This window comes from Lepisosteus platostomus, unplaced genomic scaffold (assembly GCF_059453375.1).
Source record: "Lepisosteus platostomus isolate fLepPlt1 unplaced genomic scaffold, fLepPlt1.hap1 Scaffold_91_H1, whole genome shotgun sequence".
NCBI classification, from domain to species: Eukaryota; Metazoa; Chordata; class Actinopteri; order Semionotiformes; family Lepisosteidae; genus Lepisosteus; species Lepisosteus platostomus.
In genome coordinates this window covers 200001-223990 of record NW_028291703.1, presented here as the reverse complement: position 1 = coordinate 223990, position 23990 = coordinate 200001, and the positions used below count along the sequence as shown (strand labels likewise).

The 23990-nt window shown below is 43.7% G+C and overlaps 5 non-coding genes across 5 annotated transcripts; all 5 read left to right on the top strand.

The window, feature by feature from the left end:
- Positions 1-529: 529 nt before the first annotated feature.
- Positions 530-601, top strand: trnag-ucc (transfer RNA glycine (anticodon UCC)). The gene has a single exon. It is a non-coding gene; the product is annotated as a tRNA-Gly (tRNA).
- Positions 602-1775: 1174 nt separating this feature from the next.
- On the top strand, positions 1776-1849 carry trnat-agu (transfer RNA threonine (anticodon AGU)). Its single transcript has one exon. It is a non-coding gene; the product is annotated as a tRNA-Thr (tRNA).
- A 20622-nt stretch (positions 1850-22471) lies between these two features.
- trnas-aga (transfer RNA serine (anticodon AGA)) lies at positions 22472-22553 on the top strand. The gene has a single exon. It is a non-coding gene; the product is annotated as a tRNA-Ser (tRNA).
- Positions 22554-22766: 213 nt separating this feature from the next.
- Positions 22767-22837, top strand: trnag-gcc (transfer RNA glycine (anticodon GCC)). Its single transcript has one exon. It is a non-coding gene; the product is annotated as a tRNA-Gly (tRNA).
- A 559-nt stretch (positions 22838-23396) lies between these two features.
- On the top strand, positions 23397-23470 carry trnai-aau (transfer RNA isoleucine (anticodon AAU)). The gene has a single exon. It is a non-coding gene; the product is annotated as a tRNA-Ile (tRNA).
- Positions 23471-23990: the final 520 nt, after the last annotated feature.

Below are 23990 nucleotides of genomic sequence, written 5' to 3'. Positions count from 1 at the left end.
GAGATTTGCTCCCAGTGACTGCTCAGTTAATGATTATGTTTGGTTTTATTTGTTATACCAGTATATACTAGTGTTTCTTTAGTGTTAGTTTGGAATGGTGTAGTTAAGTGTTAAGGACTGTTATAGTTCTGGTTCTTTGAAAAACTCAATAGTTTAGACAGTCTTAGAGTTAGTTATTTGCTTTTGTGTATGTCTTTTTCATGAATGCCAGAGGTACTCGAAATGTTGTTAAAAGAAAAACTGTGTGCTGAGTTTTATTTTTTACAGGAAACGCATGCATGTTGAAACTAAAGTTTATAAATAATTGAGAAATATTAAAGCAAGATATGATACGTGTAAAATATACAATTTGATCACATAATTACTTAATTACCTCTGGTAGTTAAATGCTTTTTTCTGCTGCATTTTTTTTCTCTTGTACATGACTCTGATCCTCTTGTTGTATTTGTGTTTGTAAATTCTATGTTTAATAAAAAAAATTAAAAAAAAAGCATTCTCTGGTGGTGTCCTGCAGACTTCCTGTGGGCATGCGTTGGTGGTATAGTGGTGAGCATAGCTGCCTTCCAAGCAGTTGACCCGGGTTCGATTCCCGGCCAACGCAGTGGTGAAAGTTTTCAAATGCCATCATGAGCCTTGGATTGTGACTAGCAAAGCGAAGCCTTTTGAAAGAGCTAAAGCACTGAAAAACGGAATTGAGGGAGAATCTTACAGGGGATTCTGAGTGGTGTCTGCATACACGCAGTCCGATATGGGTGCTGAAAGCTTGAGCTACTCTCAATGTCATGCTGGCTTTCCCCGGAGTAAATCTGTTACATTGAAAGAATGCTTCTCGCAGGTTCAAAAAGGGACCCTTGTTAATTGGAGAAATCAATGATTTCAAATGAATTCTGTATGCGTTAAAAGACAGCTATACACAGAAAACATGCAGGACACTGCTCATGAGTGTGGAGTTCAGCCGAAACACAGTGCGTTTTTTCAAGCCATCTGACAAAGCCCGCCCACTGAAAACTGCAGCAGATCGTGTAAAGACGTTCAACTTTGTAACTACTGCACGCACAGGAAGCAGAATAAATTCCTCTTTTCAAACTGTCAAAGGTTTGCTTTCCGAACGCCGCAGGACATCGCACAATCTCTTTTGAACAGGGACAAACGATTTCTTATGGGGCGCAGTAAGTACTGTTACTGTCACTGCTCGATACCGACGTTGGCCTACTATACCATGTTCAGCCACCGCTAGAAAATGTACGGCTCTAGCACTGGAGCAAGCAACAGGAGTGCCGACGTCAAACAGGCACATGTGTCGGACATGGAGAGCGACGAGAATGAGATTTGAACCCATGACTGCAGAGCACAATGAATTAGCAGTCCATCACCTTAACCACTCAGCCACCTTGTCGACGAAACTGGGCTGTCCGGACATGGGTTGGCGCGCTCCAGATGATCTTTTTCTTTTTTTTCCCTCGTACTCGAGGGTCATTTTCCTGTTCCACATGTGATTTCAACATTTTCCTTGGGAGATGTCAAGCCAGCAAGCCACTGCTGTGGTTCAGTGGCCAGTGTGGAGTTCAGTGGCCCTGTTGTACACAGAAAGCACATTGAGCTCCTTGGACATGAAAAGTTCCAGATAAGAGCCATTTGTCATCCTTTCTCTTGGTGTCGATGTTGCTATTGTATGTAAAGGTGGCAACTTGCTCAGCAAGCAGGCGGAGCACACACCGAATGCAGATGTGTCTGAGTGGTGTGTCCAAGTGGCTGCAAAAGGACAGCACTCCTGGGGCGCCGTGGCTTAGTTGGTTAAAGCGCCTGCCTAGTAAACAGAAGATCCTGGGTTCGAATCCCAGCGGTGCCTTCTTTGTTGTGTCTTCTCAAACAGAACTGGTCCTTACAGACAACCGCCTACGGCTAGACTTAATTAAATGCAAGTATTCATTTCCTGTCTTTAACGCGACTTGTTTTTCTTAAAATGGATGCAACTTGCAAAACATGAAATACAAGCCTTGCTAATCAGCGCTAGCGGCTGGCAAAAAAAAAATAAGTCAGCAATGTTTTTTTCTTTAACCTTAACCCTGCTAATGGAGAAGAGTTAAACGACCGAGTCTATGCAGCTTAAATGATGCGCAAGTCGGGTTCTTAGCTGAAAGGGTGGTAAATCACACTCACCCCAGTCCTTAATCTTTTAAAGAGGATACAAAATTGAACCTAGTCGCCACATCACATACATCCTGTTCAATGATAAAAAGGTAACATCTATCCTCGCTCCAGAGTAAATCTCACGTTGAGGGCATCTTTTTTTTCACTTTACCGTGAGTCGGGCTCGGCTGCACAGAGGAGAGAGCAGACCAATGAGGTCACAGGGACAGGGGAGTCACACGCTGGCGGTTTGAATACGCGGAAGATCACTGAGGGATCCACAGTATGTGGACCCTCCGTTTGCCATCAGTCCGCACTCCGGACTCTGAATCCTGCCATCCGAGTTAAGATCTCAGCGGAACCTGAGGCGCAGTTCCTTCTTAAAACGTAATCTGGTGAGCATTTCTAGAATCGCACTTGTATAGATGCAGCCTTTAATGTGTTGCTAGGTTAAAATTGATGACTTCTTGTATTTCAGTAGGCAACTGCCCTCTTGATTTTGGATTTAATCTCTTTATTACAGGGGCGCTTTTATGAAGACAGAGTCATGTTCAGGTACTTTGTTTGATGGAGGAAGCTTATTTCGGACTCTGTGATCTGCTCACCTGGAAAGGTCTGCTGTACTACTACAAGAGAGAAGTAGAGTCTGGAAGAAGGGACAATTTTATGATGCTTTGGAAGATAATGTTTTTTTTTCTTATACTGAAAATGAAAAGTAGTTGTTTCTATATGGACTCAGTCTTTGGAATTTGTATATTTATATATTTCAGTGAACCCTCAGCCATTCCTTCTGTATTGTAATTCAATTTCTCTTTTAAAATTCCTTCCCCACTTCTAGGACCTGCAGTTGCTGAACTCCACAATGGCTTCTATTGGAAAGTCTGTGACTGAGACCAAGTAAGTGTTCACTTTTTTATGAAACCATTATTTATTTTGGAGCAATGAGCAATTCTTATATAAATGCAATAAAATCATTATGCTCAAACTATGAGAGAGAATTTTAAGGATAATTTAAGAAATCAGTCTTAGCTTGTTTCTATACACAGATGGTATTATTTATTTTCAAAGGAAACCCGCGAGGATTCCCCTGGTGTGCAAGATGTGCCTGAATACTTTTGATCAGCTTCCTGCTCACTTCAAGAGAGCGTGTATGAAGCATGCCACGGCAGAAGAGATCGGGATGGCCTCTCAACAGACGAGGGAGGACATGATGAATCACCTGAAGAACGGGGTCATTGTGGATTACCGCAGAATAGAGATCAAAGGACACTTTGTGGGCTTGAAATACAAAGAAAATCTTGTTCTATGGTACAAGATAAATACAAAACTTAAGCTTTTATTTTAATTAGATTTATTTATAAAGCATAAGCAATCATTTATTACATTAATATATGTGAAAAAACATTTTAGTATCATACGTTTAGTATATTTAGTTCCTAATGCTGAAAGAAATGATCATAGAACATGACATCTAACCTTACCTGCGGTGTTTTTAATCCCTATTGCTCAATGCACGGTGAAAGCATTGCATACATATGTCTGACAATGAGGAATGGGCCCCTGAGACAGTCATTTGCCTGTTTCACAAATGATCGTATTTTACTAGAGATTCTGTTTGGGATTCAGATGTGCATTCTGACAGCAATCCCTTTCAATAAATGATACGTTCTGGATGAGGTCAAAGGTGTTGGAACACTGTATTTAGGATGTGTTTGCAGTGATTGTGTGTCTTCTGCTTCAACGCAGTGATATATAGACGTGCTCCTGTAATTTATTGGTACAAGCCCAGGGCAGTGAGCAGTCTGAGGATTTATTTCCAGACGGCATAGAGCAGTGAAGCAGTGAAGTAGTGCAACACACTGGATCATTATATTGTTAGAATCTATTCTACTTAAATTATTACATTATACACAATTTGAGTTCATTTTAAAAAGTAAAAGGTAATGAAAGGAATGCATTTTCGTAAGAAAGATAATACCGATATGCATGTGATAATCTTCCTTATATCATGTAGTGCGTCATTTGGACACTTTGTGGGATTGAAATACAAAGAAAACCATGTTATATGGTACAAGATAAATACAAAACTTAAGCTTTTATTTTAATTAGATTTGTTTATAAAGCATAAGCAATCATTTATTACATCGCTTCTTGAATTAAATCTTTTGACAAGAGGTAAGACTTCTATTTTACATTTAAACCCATGTTTAGCTGTGTTTTTTAGATTTAACTGAACCAATTTCTGTGTGTGATAATGTCCTTGAATTCTGACAACATCACACTAAATTACATGATATAAAACAGCTAATGTTTCTAGAGATAAAGTTTCTGGGATGCTTCTAATTACTTTTTATTACCAGGGACAGTTTAATTCACCTTGTACAGTACTGAAAGACCAAGATGCTTTTTTCTAAAGTTATTTAACATTTTATAGAACTTTGTCTACTATGGCAACATGATGAGCTTGGTGAAACTTGGAAAAATACTGCTTGGACACTTATCTTAAGATAAAGATAGGATAAAGGTTTATCTTTTGCACCTACCTGACCCCCAGGGAAGGCCAATGCTTTCTAAGTTGATGGTTCCCTACAGTAGACTGTACCTTATCTTCAAAGGTAATGTATATTGACCCAAATCAGTTTTGGACTCCAATCTACTGACGAAATGGAGCCTATCCTTTTTTCAGGATTTTAGCATCATACGTTTGGTATATTTAGTCCCTAATGATGAAAGAAATGATCATAGAACATTTGGACACTTTGTGGGCTTGAAATACAAAGAAAATCATGTTCTATGGTACAAGATAAATACAAAACTTAAGCTTTTATTTTAATTAGATTTATTTATAAAGCATAAGCAATCATTTATTACATTAATATATGTGTGTAGCGGCGAGGCTTATTAATAAGGCAGAATTAAGTGTTCTGAGCCTTTCCAAATGAGGCCCCATTTCTCTGTTCATCTCTGTGGTGCAGCCACAGAGAGACTATTCATGCAGGGTGATTTAAGGTCCTAGGACAGCTCCCAAAGGGGGATGCACTTAGCTAAGCCTTTCTATCATGATCAATGGTCATCCATTGGCGCCTATCTGTCTAGGGAGTGCCAGTTGGACATCTGGACTGCATTACTAAGTGTCAGGACTAAGTGACTCATATCTCACCTTGATCAATCAATCAGGGACTTGTAGGGCCGAGTAACCCACATGGGACTCTGATGCCCATGGAACTTTCAGCCAATCAATGAGCTGAAGTTCCTCCAGGTAAAAACAGGCAACACAGAGAGCCTGTGAGATTCAGTAAGATTCAGAAGGGAGGATTCAGAGGATTCTGTGGACAATTCTAAAGGGAATTCAAAGGAGAATTCCAGGGGAGGACGGCCCAGGAGCAGAAGGCTCCCAAGGGCAGGACATTCTCGCAGCGCGCCTCCTGACCATCCTGAGACTCAGCCCGGACAACCACGGAACGGCCAGTGTGTCCAAGTGCCAGAACTTTCCTTTGTTCTAAGAGTCTAGAGCGGAGGTTGCCAGAGAATAACCAGAGGATCCACCCGAGGTTAGCACCAGCAGCAGGCCTTGTGAACAGGTCGGAACTGTGGACAGCTGAATCACTATTCAGAACTAGCTCTTCATCAGAAACGAACCAGTCCTCTTCCTGACTTGCTCGGACCCACAGTCATCTTTTCTCCTGTGCACAAACTTTGCTAGTTAAAGCCAACACTAACTAGCCGGTCAGTGAGCATCAGCAGCGCAGCGTCGCAAGCCGCACAGCACAGCCTGGCACGGAGCCAGAGAGCGCGGATTGGACAGCAACAGCCTGCAACTGTTTCTTTGTACCCGCAGGAAGATCTGAATCCCCAAAGATTGGATGAGTATTCAACTTCAATGCATTACAGCTCGAGAATTCAATTGTTATCCCAACCAGTTGATATCAATTTAATTCCTAAGAGTTATGTACTTGTTTGAGTATCTAATGTAGAAGTTATAACCAAGTTCATTAACGAAACGGTCTTAATGAATGATATACTGAACGTATGTCCTCTTGATATGTGTAACACTTCGTAACTGACTGAATATATATCTTTTGTATTCTGATAACCCTCTTGATAAGATCTGTTAGGTTTACATGCATATTTTATGTATTAATAAATGTATCCTCGTGTATTAGTACCTGTGTGTGCGCGTTGTTTGAGTTATGTCGCATGGTTTGATTCTAAAGCCATCAAAAGAATCAACTTTGTGATTTACTGCTACAATTAATAATTGTCTCAGTAAATGCCCAAACCCTACAGAACTGGTGCCTTCAGAGAGCCACTACATTTAATTTTGCTATGGCAACATTACATATTTGGCGTCCCTGAGCCGGTTTTCTTACATTATTTGGCGTCCCTGGGTGGGCGTGGCAAGACTGAAATGAGTCAACCAAGCGGAATAATTCAATATAAAACGCCGCGGGTTTCATACACAACAATACGGTGTGCTGAAAGCCGAAAGAAAAAAAAGTTCCCCTTGCTCTTTAAGCAGTGCTTGATTGTTTTGTGATCTTTTGCGATCTACCGGGTTGATTGCATACTTGATCTTGTGGTTTTCTGTGGTAAAACTGTGATTTCGTACTTAAACGTAATACTCTTTAAGTTTAACGATGGTTGCTAAAAGGTCTGAATTCGAGTCGCTATTAAGCACTCTCTCTAGCAGCGACAGGTCTGACCACGATCTCTTCCATATCTCCGTCAGCGGAGAAGCTAGAAGGATAAATCTCCATTCTCTGAGAGAGCTAGCGAAGGACATAGAGAGATTTGACCCCGCAGTGTCAAAGAATAATATCGAGAGTTATATTCAGGACCTCAGGTATACCCTGCAGTATCTGCCAAACGCCACAGAACAGGAGAAAGTGTTTCTGGTCAGGAAAACTACCAGCAGAGCTGTACATGAGTGGATGGCTAGGCAGATGAAAGAAGTCTGTAATGATTTTGAGCAGCTTTGTCAAGCACTTATCGAAGAATACAGTGCGTTTATTGACCCGACTGCTGCGATAGCCGCCGCTCTTAACATTAAGCACAAGAGAGCAGAGTCCCCTCGCGAATATTACGAGAGACTTAGACGAACTTATTTTGCAGGGCGAAATGATGAGGGTTGCGAAGAGAACACACATTTCAAGGGTTTATTCATTGCGAATCTCCACCCGTCAGTCAGAAAGATGATCTTAATGCATACAGATGCACAGACCATGAAAATGACTGATATTAAGAGATTCGTGCAGAAAGCCTGGGAGTATGATGTCCAAAGTCGCTCTGAGCAAAAAGCTGTTAAAGTGACTGTGTTTGCCGTCAGAGCCAGCAGGGTTAATTCCCCCCTGCTCGAAGGAGCACAGGCTCCTGAGCTGGCTAAGCCCCGTTCCAAAGCATGCACACAGGACCACACCCAGCGTCCTAAGTGCCATGAGAACACCGGGGGAGGGAAAGGGCTAGATAAAGCTGAACAAAAGGATTCAGTAGCCACCCGCCTGGCCAGGCTTGAACAAGCTTTATTAGGACAGGGACAACCGCTCCCCAAGGCTGCCGGAAGCGTGAATGAGCTGATACTCTCCACTGGAGGAGGCGGAGACCCGCCCCCTCTCCCTCCCTCAGTCTATCTGATTGAGCAGAAGGGTTCCTGCCTGGATGAATTCAGCCACTCCCAAGTGAGTGCTGACTCCACCCCTGAAGTCACAGAGCAGGCAGTAAAACACAGAGGAAAAGCAAGAAGCTTTTACCTCAAGGCTGCCATGGGAGATGTCTTACACTGTGAGACACTGATTGACACTGAGGTTGAAAGGTGTTTGATGTCACACGGCAAGCTCAAACGGGTTGAAAAAGAAAAGGGCATGCGACTCAGAGAGGAACCTTTGGTGGATCACCAGAAAGGCAAAGTGTGGAAACAGGTCAAGGCTCCTAAGCCTTCTGTACAGAAGGAAAGGGGGGCCAAGAGGCAGACTGTGCTCACACAGTGCCCACCAAACACAGAAGCCTATGTGGAGATTCCTTCTGTTCCCTCTGGACAAGAAATAAAAATATTTCCTTGTTCCCCGGATATACAGGGAAGTCGTGTCCCGGCCAAGGTCCCAACAGCCTCCATGCCACAGGAGCGGTGCTCCAAGCAGCCGCCTGATCCACCAGGTAAAGCACACACCTTTTACATCCCTAAAGAGGAGCAGATCTCCCCACCTGGCGATGAAAAGGAGCTTTCCCTGTGCACACTGGCACCCAAGAGGGGTCAGGAACACCACCCTGCAGTGGTGGAAGGGATCCAGATGGCAGGAGAGCAGGTTGGTGATGTAGCCCTCACCCTTAGCCCTGAGAGGTCCTCTATTAGTAAGGATCTGCTTGAGCAGCTGTCACAGGGCCACCGCCAGGTGCCCCTGGTGCAACATTCACAGGTTAGACAGGAGGTCCAGCTGGACGCTGAGACTACTGCGCTGTGGACACACCTGATCCCAGATGCCGATTCCCTCTGCTGTGACCCAGGGAACCTGCAGTCAGGTAACATTATTTCTCACAACTACCAGGTAGTGAGTGAGACTGACCTGATTGTTCCTGCCTCAACGGCAGGGTTGCCAACACACCCAGTCCCCCAGAAGGGACAGGGAATGAAAGCCGAGCCGGTTTTCTTACAGCCACCAGCTCAGTCTGTCAGTCTGAGTCTGACCAACAGTGGTTCAGCCAGACTGGAGCTGGATGGTCAAGTCACCCGCCTGCCAGTGCAGGACATCGCAAAGAGGGGTGTCAGAATCCCCGCCTGCACTGACATGGGCCTGGTGAGTGATAGTAAGTTCAAAGACAGTGAACTAGCTATCCCAGTGCTGGGGCAGCTCCCTGAACCCCTAGCAAGGGAAGGGGGGAGCGAGCAGGTGTCCTACACCCACGCCCAGCGAACGATTGTAAACATGCCGATAGAGGGATTCCTCAATCAGGAAGTGTGCAGGGTGGACCTGAACAGTGAGAATGGGGTAACAATCCCAGATCACTCAGGTGCTCCAGATGACCACTCAGCCGAGGGTCAGGCATGCTCTACCGCTGCACCACCCCCTGCAGGGTTCCTAGAGCACAGGCATGAACAAATCGAAAAAGCAGATGCCCTGGAAAAGGAGGAGCAGCATCAGCAGCTGCGTCAGATCTCCCCATATTTCCAGGATGTTGGTGCCCAAGATGCCACAGGGCATACTGAGAAAGACACCATGTACACGCTGCGCCAGCTTAGAAAGGCGACAGTCACTCAGAAGGAGATGACTGGGATCAGCCACCCGAAAAGACTTTTGGGAGGACTGATTGCTGCCGCCACTGTTGCACGTTTGCTTTTTTCTGGTAGGTTTGTGTGCTACTGGCACTCTCACCCTGACTGCCCCAAGAAGGCAGGGGTCAGAGATGCCGGAGGGTAGTGACAGACTGTATCGACAGCAGCAAAAGTTGGAAAGCTTAGGGAAAACCCTACAGGCAATTTCCTATGCAACAGGGTTAAACCTTATTCCCCAACCAGTGGACATGATTGTTGGTGTTATACAGTGGGTTTATGCTTGTGTGCAACAGGCCAGAATGTTGACACAAGACCTATTAAGGGAGCTTAGTGCCACTGTAGCTAGTCTAACCACGGCACGATTCCCAACCCACTTGATTCCACTCTTCTCAGTAGAGGAGTATGTGACATTAACCCCATCGCTCATAGCTCACCCAGAAGGCAATCCAAGATTGAATTTGGTTCCAAATCTTGAGATGGGTATGGCTACCAAAGCTATCCATTGGCTGTGTCTAAACGATTCACCAATGAAGGGTGTAAAGCTACTAACGAGCAGAGGGAGGTTAATGAACCCCATGAAGAGCAGGTAGGAAGTAAATGGCTGGTCAGCACACCACATTTAACTGACACTATGACTTGTGACAGGCATGATACAGCTACCACAATGCAGCTACCTAATCAAACAGTTTTCCTGCAAGTTCCCGAGGAGGCCATAGTACAGCATGGTAACTTAACACTGTACGGTCTGGAACCAGACAACATAAGACCAAACTTGAGGTCATGGATGCCTTCAGGTGCCACACTATTGAATTGGATAGAAATCCAAGAAACAGTAAGCCCTGAAGAGGTACAGGTAGTTAGTTTGCTTTAATGGAACAAACCTCCAAACCACCCAAGCAGATACCCAACACAGGTGTTGTGGTTTATCGCGGGGCTGGGAACAGGAACTGTTGTTATTGTAACACTGCTGCTGGGAAGCTGGATCATGACTGACAGTGTACTCTGAATGCTGTACTCTTGCATCAAAATGTAATCTGGGTAGCATGAATGAGTCAAAGGTAGCATGTCAAAAGAAAGGAAGTGATTTCTCCCCAAATATGTACTACAGAGGTATCAGATATTGACAGTGAACTTCCTGATGTGTAATTCCTAGACTTAGATAATGTCTCCTACCGTGTTTATACATACTCCAGATGTTATTCATCCTGTTTGTATCCAATGCTGGTTCCGGTATGAATTCTCGAGGAGTAATGTGGACATTTAAGATTAATGTTCTAATGGCAAGGGACATCACTTAACTCTGTTTTGTTTTGAAGGCAACAACGCCTCAGGACCTCATGACCTTCAAAAAGGGGGGATATGTAGCGGCGAGGCTTATTAATAAGGCAGAATTAAGTGTTCTGAGCCTTCCCAAATGAGGCCCCATTTCTCTGTTCATCTCTGTGGTGCAGCCACAGAGAAACTGTTCTGCAGGGTGATTTAAGGTCCTAGGACAGCTCCCAAAGGGGGATGCACTTAGCTAAGCCTGGCTATCATGATCAATGGTCATCCATTGGCGCCTATCTGTCTAGGGAGTGCCAGTTGGACATCTGGACTGCATTACTAAGTGTCAGGACTAAGTGACTCATATCTCACCTTGATCAATCAATCAGGGACTGGTAGGGCCGAGTAACCCACGTGGGACTCTGATGCCCATGGAACTTTCAGCCAATCAATGAGCTGAAGTTCCTCCAGGTAAAAACAGGCAACACAGAGAGCCTGTGAGATTCAGTAAGATTCAGAAGGGAGGATTCAGAGGATTCTGTGGACAATTCTAAAGGGAATTCAAAGGAGAATTCCAGGGCAGGACAGCCCAGGAGCAGAAGGCTCCCAAGGGCAGGACATTCTCGCAGCGCGCCTCCTGACCATCCTGAGACTCAGCCCGGACAACCACGGAACGGCCAGTGTGTACGAGTGCCAGAACTTTCCTTTGTTCTAAGAGTCTAGAGCGGAGGTTGCCAGAGAATAACCAGAGGATCCACCCGAGGTTAGCACCAGCAGCAGGCCTCGTGAACAGGTCGGAACTGTGGACAGCTGAATCACTATTCAGAACTAGCTCTTCATCAGAAACGAACCGGTCCTCTTCCTGACTTGCTGGGACCCACAGTCATCTTTTCTCCTGTGCACAAACTTTGCTAGTTAAAGCCAACAGTGAGCATCAGCAGTGCAGCGTCGCAAGCCGCACAGCACAGCCTGGCACGGAGCCAGAGAGCGCGGATTGGACAGCAACAGCCTGCAACTGTTTCTTTGTGCCCGCAGGAAGATCTGAATCCCCAAAGATTGGATGAGTATTCAACTTCAATGCATTACAGCTCGAGAATTCAATTGTTATCCCAACCAGTTGATATCAATTTAATTCCTAAGAGTTATGTACTTGTTTGAGTATCTAATGTAGAAGTTATAACCAAGTTCATTAACGAAACGGTCTTAATGAATGATATACTGAACGTATGTCCTCTTGATATGTGTAACACTTCGTAACTGACTGAATATATATCTTTTGTATTCTGATAACCCTCTTGATAAGATCTGTTAGGTTTACATGCATATTTTATGTATTAATAAATGTATCCTCGTGTATTAGTACCTGTGTGTGCGCGTTGTTTGAGTTATGTCACATGGTTGGATTCTAAAGCTATCAAAAGAATCAACTTTGTGATTTACTGCTACAATTAATAATTGTCTCAGTAAATGCCCAAACCCTACAGAACTGGTGCCTTCAGAGACCCCCTACATTTAATTTTGCTATGGCAACATTACATATTTGGCGTCCCTGAGCCGGTTTTCTTACATGTGAAAATAACATTTTAGCATCATATTATTACATACAGGTCTCTAGCTTCAACACAGTGATATACTCAGTGATTTATTGGTACATGCCCAGGTCAATAATCAGAATGAGGATTTATTTCCAGACGGGCTACAGGTAGTGTTGTGAAATACTTCAACACACTGGATCGCAGATTTAGACCCCCTGCACTCTTACTCCTTAAAAACCAAAGAAATGAAGATATGTAGCAATTACATTGCAACAGGGCTGACAGTGACTTAATGCTTATACTAGTGGACTTCTGGTACCTTTAGGGTACGGTGTTCCCTGAAGGGCTCTCAAACCCCGCATTTCAGATGCCTAGCTGTTTCGCTGATGTGTTGCACCTCAGAATCACTTTTAAACCTTACCTCTGGTATCTTTAATCCCTATTGCTCAACGCATGGTGAAAGTATTGCATAAATGTGTCTGAAAATGAGCAATGGGCACCTGAGAGACTCATTTGCCTGTTTCACAAATGATCATATTTGACTAGAGATTCTGTTTGGGATTCAGTTGTGCATTCTGACAGCAATCGCTTTCAAAAAACGATACATTCTGGATGAGGTCAAGGTGCAGGAACACTGTATTTAGGATGTGTTTGCACTTATTCTGTGTCTCTAGCTTCAACACAGCGATATATGTATATGCTCACTGATTTTTTGGTACATGCCCAGGGCAATAATCATTATGAGGATTTATTTCCATATGTGCTAGAGGTAGTGTTGTGAAATTCTTCAACACACTGGATCGCAGGTTTAAACCCCCTGCACTCTTACTCCTTAAATACCAACAAATGCAGATATGTAGCAATCATATTGTAGCGGACACTCATTTGCCTGTTTCACAAATGATCATATTTTACTAGAGATTCTGTTTGGGATACGGATGTGCATTCTGACAATAATCTCTTTCAAAAAATGATTTTACCTTATCGCAGCTTTGCCCTTCTTGCCTCTTTGGAAAATATCTCCATCTTGTGGTCGTTGTTGGTAATGTCTAGACAATATCTCCATCTTGTGGTCGTTGTTGGTAATGTCTAGACAACATCTCCATCTTGTGGTCGTTGTTGGTAATGTCTTCTTATGCCCTTTTTTATTTTAATTCTCTATTAGTTGATTCTAGTATCTCTACAATGGAGCTGAAAATTTTCCAGAAAGTGGTTGCAAGCCCGATATCATGCGAAGAAACTTCAGGATTCGGGGATCAGTCAATGGATTTTCTTCAAAGTTGGATTTTTGCACTCTGTGGACCAAGAGATGTTGTTCTATAATGTTTTTTTTTTTTCAAATTTAAAAATATCATTTTTTCATGGAGCTTTGAATGGGATGGATTCACCCTCCTTTAGCCAGGACAGAGCTCCAGGAGCCTGGGTAGGATTCTAGCTTTCTCCCCTTGCAGGCACCTGGCACAGAAGACAATATTTTTTTCCTTAAAATCTTTTTTTTTGTGTGTTCCTTGTTGTTCCAAACTTAATTTTAATCACTTTTAATTAGAGATTTTATTAAAAATAGTGCAATAAATGACTAATTTCACAAAAATTAATGTAATATAAAACGGATGTTTTCAACTTTATTGTAGTGTTTTAGAAACTAATATGTCTTCAAAAATGGTTGTTTTTCACTCCTATGAATGAAAACTGTTGTTATATGATGTTTTTTTTTTCAAATTTTAAATGATCATTTTTTCATGGAGCTTTGAAGGGGATGGATTCACCCTCCTTTAGCCAGGACAGAACTCCAGGAGCCTGGGTAGGATTCTAGCTTTCTCCCCTTGCAGGCACCTGGCACAGAAGACATCATTTTTTTCCTTAAAATCTTTTTTTTTTGTGTTCCTTGTTGCTCCAAACTTAATTCTATTCACTTTTAATTAGAGATTATATTAAAAATAGTGCAATAAATGACTAATTTCACTAAAAATACTAAAAGTAATATAAAACGGATGTTTTTAACTTTATTGTAGTGTTTTAGAAACTAATATGTCTTCAAAAATGGTTATTTTTCACTCCTAGGAATGAAAGCTGTTGTTAAATGATGTTTATTTTCAAATTTTGAAAAAGCAAAGGATTCTAGCTTTCTCCCCTTGCAGGCATCGGACACAGAGAACCTCATGGTTTTCCTAAAAATCATTTTTTATGTTCCCTGGTGTTCCAAACTTAGTTTTAATCAATTTTAATTTGTTATGTTACAAACAGAGTAATACAGTCTTAATTGGACTATAACTAATGTCATATTGTCTGCTACAAAACTGATATTTTCAGCTCTATTGTAGAGATTCTAGAATCAACTAATAAAGAATTGAAATAAAAAAGGGCATAAGAAGACATTACCAACAACGACCACATGATGGAGATATTGTCTAGACATTACCAACAACGACCACAAGATGGAGATATTGTCTAAACATTACCAACAACGACCACAAGATGGAGATATTTTCCAAAGAGGCAAGAGGGGCAAAGCTGCGATAAGGTAAAATCATTTTTTGAAAGAGATTGTTGTCAGAATGCACATCCGTATCCCAAACAGAATCTCTAGTAAAATATGATCATTTGTGAAACAGGCAAATGAGTGTCCGCTACAATATGATTGCCACATATCTGCATTTGTTGGTATTTAAGGAGTAAGAGTGCAGGTTTAAACCTGCGATCCAGTGTGTTGAAGAATTTCACAACACTACCTCTAGCACATATGGAAATAAATCCTCATAATGATTATTGCCCTGGGCATGTACCAAAAAATCAGTGAGCATATATATATATATCACTGGGTTGAAGCTAGAAACACAGAATAACTGCAAACACATCCTAAATACAGTGTTCCAGCACCTTTGACCTCATCCAGAACGTATCATTTCTTGAAAGGGATTGCTGTCCGAATGCACATCTGAATCCCAAACAGAATCTCTAGTAAAATACGATCATTTGTGAAACAGGCAAATGACTGTCTCAGGGGCCCATTTCTCATTGTCAGACACATGTATGCAATGCTTTCACTGTGCATTGAGCAATAGGGATCAAAAACACAGCAGGTAAGGTTAGAAGTCATGTTCTATGATCATTTCTTTCAGCATTAGGGACTAAATATACTAAACGTATGATGCTAAAATGTTATTTTTACATATATTAATGTAATAAATGTTTGCTTATGCTTTATAAACAAATCTAATTATAATAAAAGCTTAAGTTTTGTATTTATCTTGTACCATAGAACATGATTGTCTTTGTATTTCAAGCCCACAAAGTGTCCAAATGATGCACCTTTGACCTCATCCAGAACGTATCATTTCTTGAAAGGGATTGCTGTCCGAATGCACATCTGAATCCCAAACAGAATCTCTAGTAAAATACGATCATTTGTGAAACAGGCAAATGACTGTCTCAGGGGCCCATTTCTCATTGTCAGACACATGTATGCAATGCTTTCACTGTGCATTGAGCAATAGGGATCAAAAACAGAATGGAAACAGACATGGAAACCAACAAGGATGGGATTTGAACCCATGCGTGCAAAGCACAATGGACTAGCAATCCATCGCCTTAACCACTCGGCCACCTCGTCAACAAAACTGGGCTGTCCCAACTGGGTTGGCGCGCTCCAGATGATCTTTTTCTTTTTTTTCCCTCGTACTCGAGGGTCATTTTCCTGTTCCACATGCGATTTCAACATTTTCCTTGGGAGATGTCAAGCCAGCAAGCCACTGCTGTGGTTCAGTGGCCAGCGTGGAGTTCAGTGGCCCTGTTGTACACAGAAAGCACATTGAGCTCCTTGGACATGAAAAGTTCCAGATAAAAGCCATTTGTCATCCTTTCTCTTGGTGTCGATGTTGCTATTGTATGTAAAGGTGGCAACTTGCTCAGCGAGCAGGCGGAGCACACACCGAATGCAGATGTGTCTGAGTGGCGTGTCCAAGTGGCTGCAAAAGGACAGCACTCCCGGGGCGCTGTGGCTTAGTTGGTTAAAGCGCCTGTCTAGTAAACAGGAGACCCTGGGTCTGAATCCCAGTGGATAACCGCCTATGGCTAGACTTAATTAAATGCAAGTATTCATTTCCTGTCTTTAACACGACTTGTTTTTCTTAAAATGGATGCAACTTGCAAAACATGAAATACAAACCTTGCTAATCAGCGCTAGCAGCTGGCAAAAAAAAAAGAAGTCAGCAATGTTTTTTTTCTTTAACCTTAACCCTGCTAATGGAGAAGAGTTAAACGACCGAGTCTATGCAGCTTAAACGGTGCGCACGTCGGGTTCTTAGCTGAAAGGGTGGTAAATCACGCTCACCCCAGTCCTTAATCTTTTAAAGAGGATACAAAATTGAACCTAGTCGCCACATCACATACATCCTGTTCAATGATAAAAAGGTAACATCTATCCTCGCTCCAGAGTAAATCTCACGTTGAGGGCATATTTTTTTTTCACTTTACCGTGAATCGGGCTCGGCTGCACAGAGGAGAGAGCAGAGCAATGAGGTCACGGGGACAGGGGAGTCACACGCTGGCGGTTTGAATACGCGGAAGATCACTGAGGGATCCACAGTATATGGACCCTCCGTGCGCAATCAGTCCGCACTCCGGACTCTGAATCCTGCCATCCGAGTTAAGATCTCGGCAGAACCTGAAGCGCAGTTCCTTCTTAAAACGTAATCTGGTGAGCATTTCTAGAATCGTACTTGTATAGATGCAGCCTTTAATGTGTTGCTAGGTTAAAATTGATGACTTCTTGTATTTCAGTAGGCAACTGCCCTCTTGATTTCAGATTGAATTTCTTTATTACAGGGGCGCTTTTATGATGACAGAGTCATGTTCAGGTACTTTGCTTGATGGAGGAAGCTCATTTCGGACTCTGTGATCTGCTCACCTGGAAAGGTCTGCTGTACTACTACAAGAGAGAAGTAGAGTCTGGAAGAAGGGACAATTTTATGATGTTTTGGAAGGTAGTTTTTTTTTTCTTTGAAATCGAAATGAATCAGAATATCAGAGCAAAAGACAAACTCTTGGTTTGGTTTAAAGAGATATGGTTTTAAAACAGACAAAATGTAGAAAACAGGTGTTTCTCACTTTTGGAAAAGAATGGACCGGGGGTATTTTACTAGTTGCAGTGCTGAGCTCACCGGGTTGCAGTCCTGCAGTGTTGCACCAGGGTCAGTGGTGCAATGGATAACACGTCTGACTACGGATCAGGAGATTGTAGGTTCGACTTCTGCCTGGCTCGGGTCGTTTTTAAACGCATCAGGCTACTCCCTAAGTAGCCTGTGCTACTTACTGTATTGTAATCGTACCCAGTAAGAGATTTCCTTCATGTAAATGAACTGCACCTGACAGCTTTAGAAAAACACCTGGGCTCAGTACGGTGCTGAGAGCTCAGCGTTGCTGTTGTTCTAATTAGCACGCACTGCATCGGCTATGAACCCGAACTTTTCAATTATTCCGATCAGTAAGTCAACACGTAGTCCACATGAAAGGTAGAAATATTCTCTTGTCTGTCTCTTGTTTGTATAGAACTGAATGTCCCTGACAATGTACTGTTAGTTTTAATTGAAGAACGGCATTTGTGTTCAAATATACCAGACAAGTTTACGTAACTGCTCATGCGACACTCAGTTGTAATTAGTCAAGAAATAAAGTCGAACAAAAGCTGCGGGTTTGATTCTGAACGTATGAGATTGCAGCGCCTTTTACTGCCATTGACAAATGATAGAGATTCGAAGAGAGATCCTTCAGACCAGCAAGCAAACCCACGGCTATTTCGGTTTTCTATCTAGGCAACGTTGGTGTCTGCGATAGCATACATGAAAGCGTGATGCAATTTCTGTGGCTACATTTGTTGCACATCATGCACAGTAAGAGTGTTTCTAACACCAAATAAAAAGTCAACAATTAGCGATCACGCCTTCTCCTCAGTTAACCCACTGAAACCCTTGCTGTTAACAGTTCTTTAATGCGTGCTTTACGAGCACCTACATATCGTGTCGGTTCTTTCAGCTTTATTCATTAGGTTTTCAAAGGCATAAGTAGAGCACCAGAGGTGCGAACGCAGAATGTGTGGTAATCTGAAGAACTGCTTTCCATGGCAGCGGGTCCAAGCGATTTAGCATTTTTATAGTACCGGGAAAGGAGAAGCGGCACTTTGCCTTTGCCGCGCAGGCACAAGGCGACGTGCGGCAGACGCCGGAGTCGGCAAGTTCCGAACCTGCGCGGGGAAGCCCCAACGCATTTCGAGTCCATCGCCTTAACCACTCGGCCATGACAAAAGCGAGCTCGCTGCCGCCGCATTCCTCCTATAATCTAACACGGAGTGCGAAGTCGCTGCGGAAACCTTTTTAAAGTCGCTCTACGTTAAAAAAAAAAAAACCTTTCACAAGATTCGTGCCGGCAGACAGACATGCCTCAGAGGGTTTAAGGCTGGCTTCACGTTCAAATGATGAAGTCCCCCAGTCCGGATGTCAAAATGCAACTTTGGCAGACAGAAAAAACATCAACAAACCACAAATGTGGAAAAGGATTTTACAAGCTGCACCACACTGCACTTTCCAAAGCATTTACATTCGTGTTAGACGCAGGAATTGCCTTTGATTTGCGCGCTTACGAACGCCATGGAAAACGAAACAAAACTAAAGCCCTCAGCTCCTGCACTTGATTATAATGCCGTTACGTGTCGAAGCAGGAATTTACGTCATCCTACCACTGCAACACGGGGAATAGAGGGAAATGAGAACAATCTACGAATTGTCTCTAAACAGTCCCTACAGTTGTAAGACGCCTGGAAGCGTGCACCCCCATCATTAATCTTTGCGCATCTGTGCAAGGTAAACTCTGGAGCAGTCTCTGAAACGGCTCAAAGGAAACACGTGATTGATTCCATGTGCATCTGGGGTTCATTTCTTATTTACATTTAATTCAAGGGAAAGGCTTGGGTCAGTTTCAGACGGCCTCCAACAGCGAGATTCAAGCGTCCCACCTTCAGCCCAATCTGCGCCGCCAGAACGCCAATGGCTCCTCTGGTCTCCGGGGTGCGGTTGTGACTCCGTAACCTAAAGTGTTGGTGGCAGACAAATGGAGACTAACAGTTGATGTCCTAGGACATGACTACATTGTGACACTCGGTGGGGATGGTGACCATTGCTTGGAAAAGAGTGCGAGGCCCCTTTAGAAAAACATTTTGTTAACAGGCATTCTGCTTCAGCCTAAACACCTATAGCTTGCAAAGCACATGCTATTAGACAGGCACCTCTGCAAGACCTTAAGAGTCTCTTAAACTAGTGATAGAAAGGTGTTCCCAATAGGCGATGTTCGGCTTTCAAATCATCTCTCCGTGGAAGCGCCGAGATGCAGCTGTTTAAGGCTTAGAAGCAGCTGACTGTTTCACTACCTAGCTGATCACTGTCAGTCAGGGAGCTCAGAGGTGAAAAGCCTGTCTGAGAGACAATTCGTCGTCGATCAGTTCAATATGTTCCGTACCAGCTCGGCGCACCTGAGATCATCTTGGTAGCCGTGTAGCTCAGATGAGTGAGAGCGTGTGTGTGTGTACCACCGTGATTGGATGCCGGTCCTTCTCAGGTCACAGTAAACCTTCTGCTGCCTAACTTCCCTAATTTTGGGGATCCCTTTGAAAAAGCAAAGGAAAAAAAAACTGTCTCTCATCAGCGTGATTGACCCTCCCCAGTGTGCCCCAGTGGCCTAATGGCTAAGACACTGGCCTCCTAAAACAGCGATTGTGGGTTTGAGTCCCATCTGGGGTGCTCCTGTCCCATTTTGAGCGTACAAATGTCCTTGTGATTTGCAAAGCTACAACCCCACCTTACTTAGTGAGCGTCTCTGCTTTTCTCTCACATACAGTTGGGAGAAAAACTTTTGTAAACAGCCCTTCGGAATGATGTGGATTTCTGCATGAATGGCTCCTAACATGTGATCTTATCTTTATCTAAGTCATAATAATTAATAAAGAGAGTCTGATTTCACAAACAACACACGCCCAACATTTGACATTGCTGTTTCTTTATTGACCAAATGGTTTAAACAATCAAGGTCATTGATGGAAAAAGTATGTGAACCCTTATATTAAGGAGCTAGTGGAACCTCCTTTATGACAAAAACCTCAATCCCCACTTTCTGTAGTGGCTGGTCAGACCTGAGCAGCGGTTAGGAAGTATTTTGGCCTATTCCTCTATGCAAAACTGTTTCAGTTCATGTATATTTTTGGGATGTCTTGCGCTGAACGGCCTGCTTCAGATCACGCCACAGCACTTCAATGCGATTGGGGTCAGGACTCTTACTTGGCCATCCCAAAATATGGAATTTCTTCTGTTTCAGCCACTCTGTTGTTGATGTACTCCTTTGTTTTTGTCATGCTGCATGACCCAGCGTCTTTCGAGTTTTAGATCACAGGCAGACACCCTGACATTCTGCTGTAGAATTTCCTGATACATCTTGGAATTCATCGGTCCCTCGATGATTGCAAGCCGTACAGCCTCCGCCATGCTTCCCAGGTGGGATAAGGTTTTGGAGTTGGTATGCAGTGTTTTGTTATCTCCAAACATAACGCTGTGCACATTTACCAACAAGTTCAACTTTTGTCACGTCTGTCCACAGAACATTGTTCCAGGAGTTGCTGTGGAACATCCATGTGGTCTTTAGCAAACTTGAGAGGGGCAGTGGTGGTTTTTTTTGGGGGGAGAGCAGTGGTTTCCTCCGTGGTGACCTCGCATGATCACCACTCAGATTTCTGTTCAGATTTCTTCTTATGGTGGACTCATGGACACAGACGTAAGACAAAGTCAACCACCTGTTCGCTAGATCCCATACCCACTCAGCTAGTCAAAGATTCCCTCGAAGGACTGGCAGGACCTATAATTAGTATGATGAATGCATCGCTTGCGTCAGGCGTTGTACCTGATCAATTTAAGGTAGCGGTTGTTAGACCGCTCCTTAAGAAGTCAAATTTGGATCCACAAGTTCTTAACAACTACAGGCCTGTCTCAAAGGTCCCATTTCAATCTAAAAGTTTTGAGAGAATAGTTGTTGCCCAACGTCAATCGTATCTGGATTCAAATAATATACTTGAGAAATTTCAGTCTGGTTTCTGAAACAGCATTAACAAGAGCCTTAAATGATATTCTCTTAGCTACTGATGCGCGGAATGCAACAGTGCTAGGTTGCAACAGTGCTAGGAATGCAAACGTTAGGTTGCGCTTCTTCATGCTGCATGGTCGGCATGAGTGGAGCTTTTTAAACGTCTGTACTTAGTGCGCCTCATAAGAAATCGTTTGTCCCCGTTCAAAAGAGATTGTGCGATGTCCTGCAGCGTTCGCAAAGCAAACCTTTGACAGTTTGAAAAGAGGAATTTATTCTGCTTCCTGTGCGTGCAGTAGTTACAAAGTTGAACGTCTTTACACGATCTGCTGCAGTTTTCAGTGGGCGGGCTTTGTCAGATGGCTTGGAAAAACGCACTGTGTTTCGGCTCGGGAAACATCATGAGCAGTGTCCTGCATGTTTTCTGTGTATAGCTGTCTTTTAACGCATACAGAATTCATTCGAAATCATTGATTTCTCCAATTAACAAAGGTCCCTTAAAGGATGAGTCAAAGTAACGTCTAATCGGATTAGTTTCCTTAGAGCTGGTTTAGAGTTTGCTCAAGAGTTTACCTTTCACAGATGCGCAAAGAAGAAAGTTGGCGGTGCACGCTTCAAGGCGCCTTACAGCTGTAGGGAGTGATTCGAAACGATTCGTGGCGTGTGCTCGTTCCCATATACCGTACACCCCGGGGTGCAGTGCTAGGATGACGTATAATACCGCTTGGGCAAGTAACGGCGTTATACGCAAGTGCGGGACGTGAGGGTTTTCGTTTGTTCGTTTTGTTTTGCTCTGCTTTGCTTTGTTTTGCTTTCCATCGCGTTGGTAAGAGCGTAAATAAAAAGGCGATTCCTGCGTCTACCACTAATGTAAGAGCTATTTCAAGTGCGACGTGGTGCGGCTTTTCAAATGCTTGTGGGCATTTCTCTGTTGTTGATTCTTTTTTTGTGTGTAACAAAGTGGCATTTTCATGTCCGGACGGGGAGACTTTATCATTCCGACATGAAGCCACCCTTAAGTCCTCTGAGGCGTGTCTGTCTGCAAGGCTTGTATTTTGGAAATGTTTTTTTGAAACGGAGAACGACTTTGAAATAGGCTTCCGCCGGCGCCTCGCGATGCAGGTAAGATTGTAGCAAGAACGCAGCGGCAGTGGGGCTTGCTGTAGTCGTGGCCGAGTGGTTAAGGCGATGGACTAGAAATCCATTGGGGTCTCCCCGCGCAGGTTCGAATCCTGCCGACTACGTTATCCGCCTCCAGGCGGTGTGTTTCGGCGCAAGCAAAGAAGCGCGCCTCTTTGCTGTTCCTGGTGGTTTTAAAACGCCCAATCGCTTGTACCCGCTGCCTTGGAAATAAGTTCTTCAGCGTCCGCGAATGGCATTTTGCAGCTGGAACCAGATGTCGACGCGTTTTGCACAGAGCACCAAAAAAGCGTCTTTTTTGAAGGCCCAGGCACTGAGCATTGGTGGTTCAGTGGTAGAATTCTCGCCTGCCATGCGGGAGGCTCGGGTTCGATTCCCGGCCAATGCAGTGGCTTTTGCAGCGAGCGGCTCCATCACTTGCATCCCCTTGCAACTCGCAACTCAAAAAACCCACTGAAGCTAAGCAGGTGTGAGCCAGGTCAGTACCCGGATGAGGGTGAGCTACAGGGAAAAACAAAGCTTCCAGCTGGAAGCGGTGTTAATGGTGCCGGCGGTGGGGCGCTCACCCTGAGGTCTGTGCGGGTCCCAATGCCCCAGTATAGTGACGGAGATGCTGTGTTGTAAAAGGGCGCTGTCTTTTGGATGAGATGTAAAACCGAGGTCACAGCGCTCTGTGGTCATTCAAAATGACCACCAAAACCTTTGACAAAAGCTCTTGGTAATTGATGGTCTTCAATAATGCTTCTCCTTTAGGTACATTTTAAATCAGCTGAAAAATGCTGTGAAATGGGGGGGCACTTCAGGCCAGTGTAGGATTTGGGTTACAAGAACCATGAAACTGCACGAGAAAGCCCGTACACTGAATTACACGGCTTTCTATTCAAAGGAGGACAAAAGAAATTCCCTGAGTTAGATTTTTTGCAGCACAGAGAGGAGCACTGTTGTGAGGCCGGTTAGCTCAGTTGGTTCGAGCGTGGTGCTAATAACGCCAAGGTCACGGGTTCGAGCCCCGTACTGGCCAGGTCCTTTTCTCCTCTCTTACCAAAGCTGTTAGGTTCCTTTCCGTGGTGAGAGGGGTTGTCATGCAACGTTGCCACATAGTGCCGACAGACAAGAGTGTTGCGGGAGAAGAGAAAAGTGTTTGAAGATTTAAGAGTGTCTTAGGTGGAGCCAAAATCAAGTGTCACAAATACAAGTGGGAGGATTTCCAATGTTTAATATGGTAAAAATAAGCGGAAGTTATCTGCCGGTCCGGCACAGTCTGCCATGCTTTTGTCATATACTGTAAAGTGGTGTCGAACTGGGTGTCGAACTGGAGCCTCACCATTTGCATATGTGAGGCTCCAGTTATACATCGAGTGTCACATTAAATGACAAAAATGAAGAGAGTTAAAGCAGCTGGAGAGGTTTTCTTACAACTTTTGAGCTGACACAGTTTTGGAAAATGTTTCCTTCACGCTGCACTGTACAACATAGGCAGCCAAGAGTCTCCAAAACAAAACAGAATTGACAGATAGGAGAAAATTCCCACTCGTCCTGAA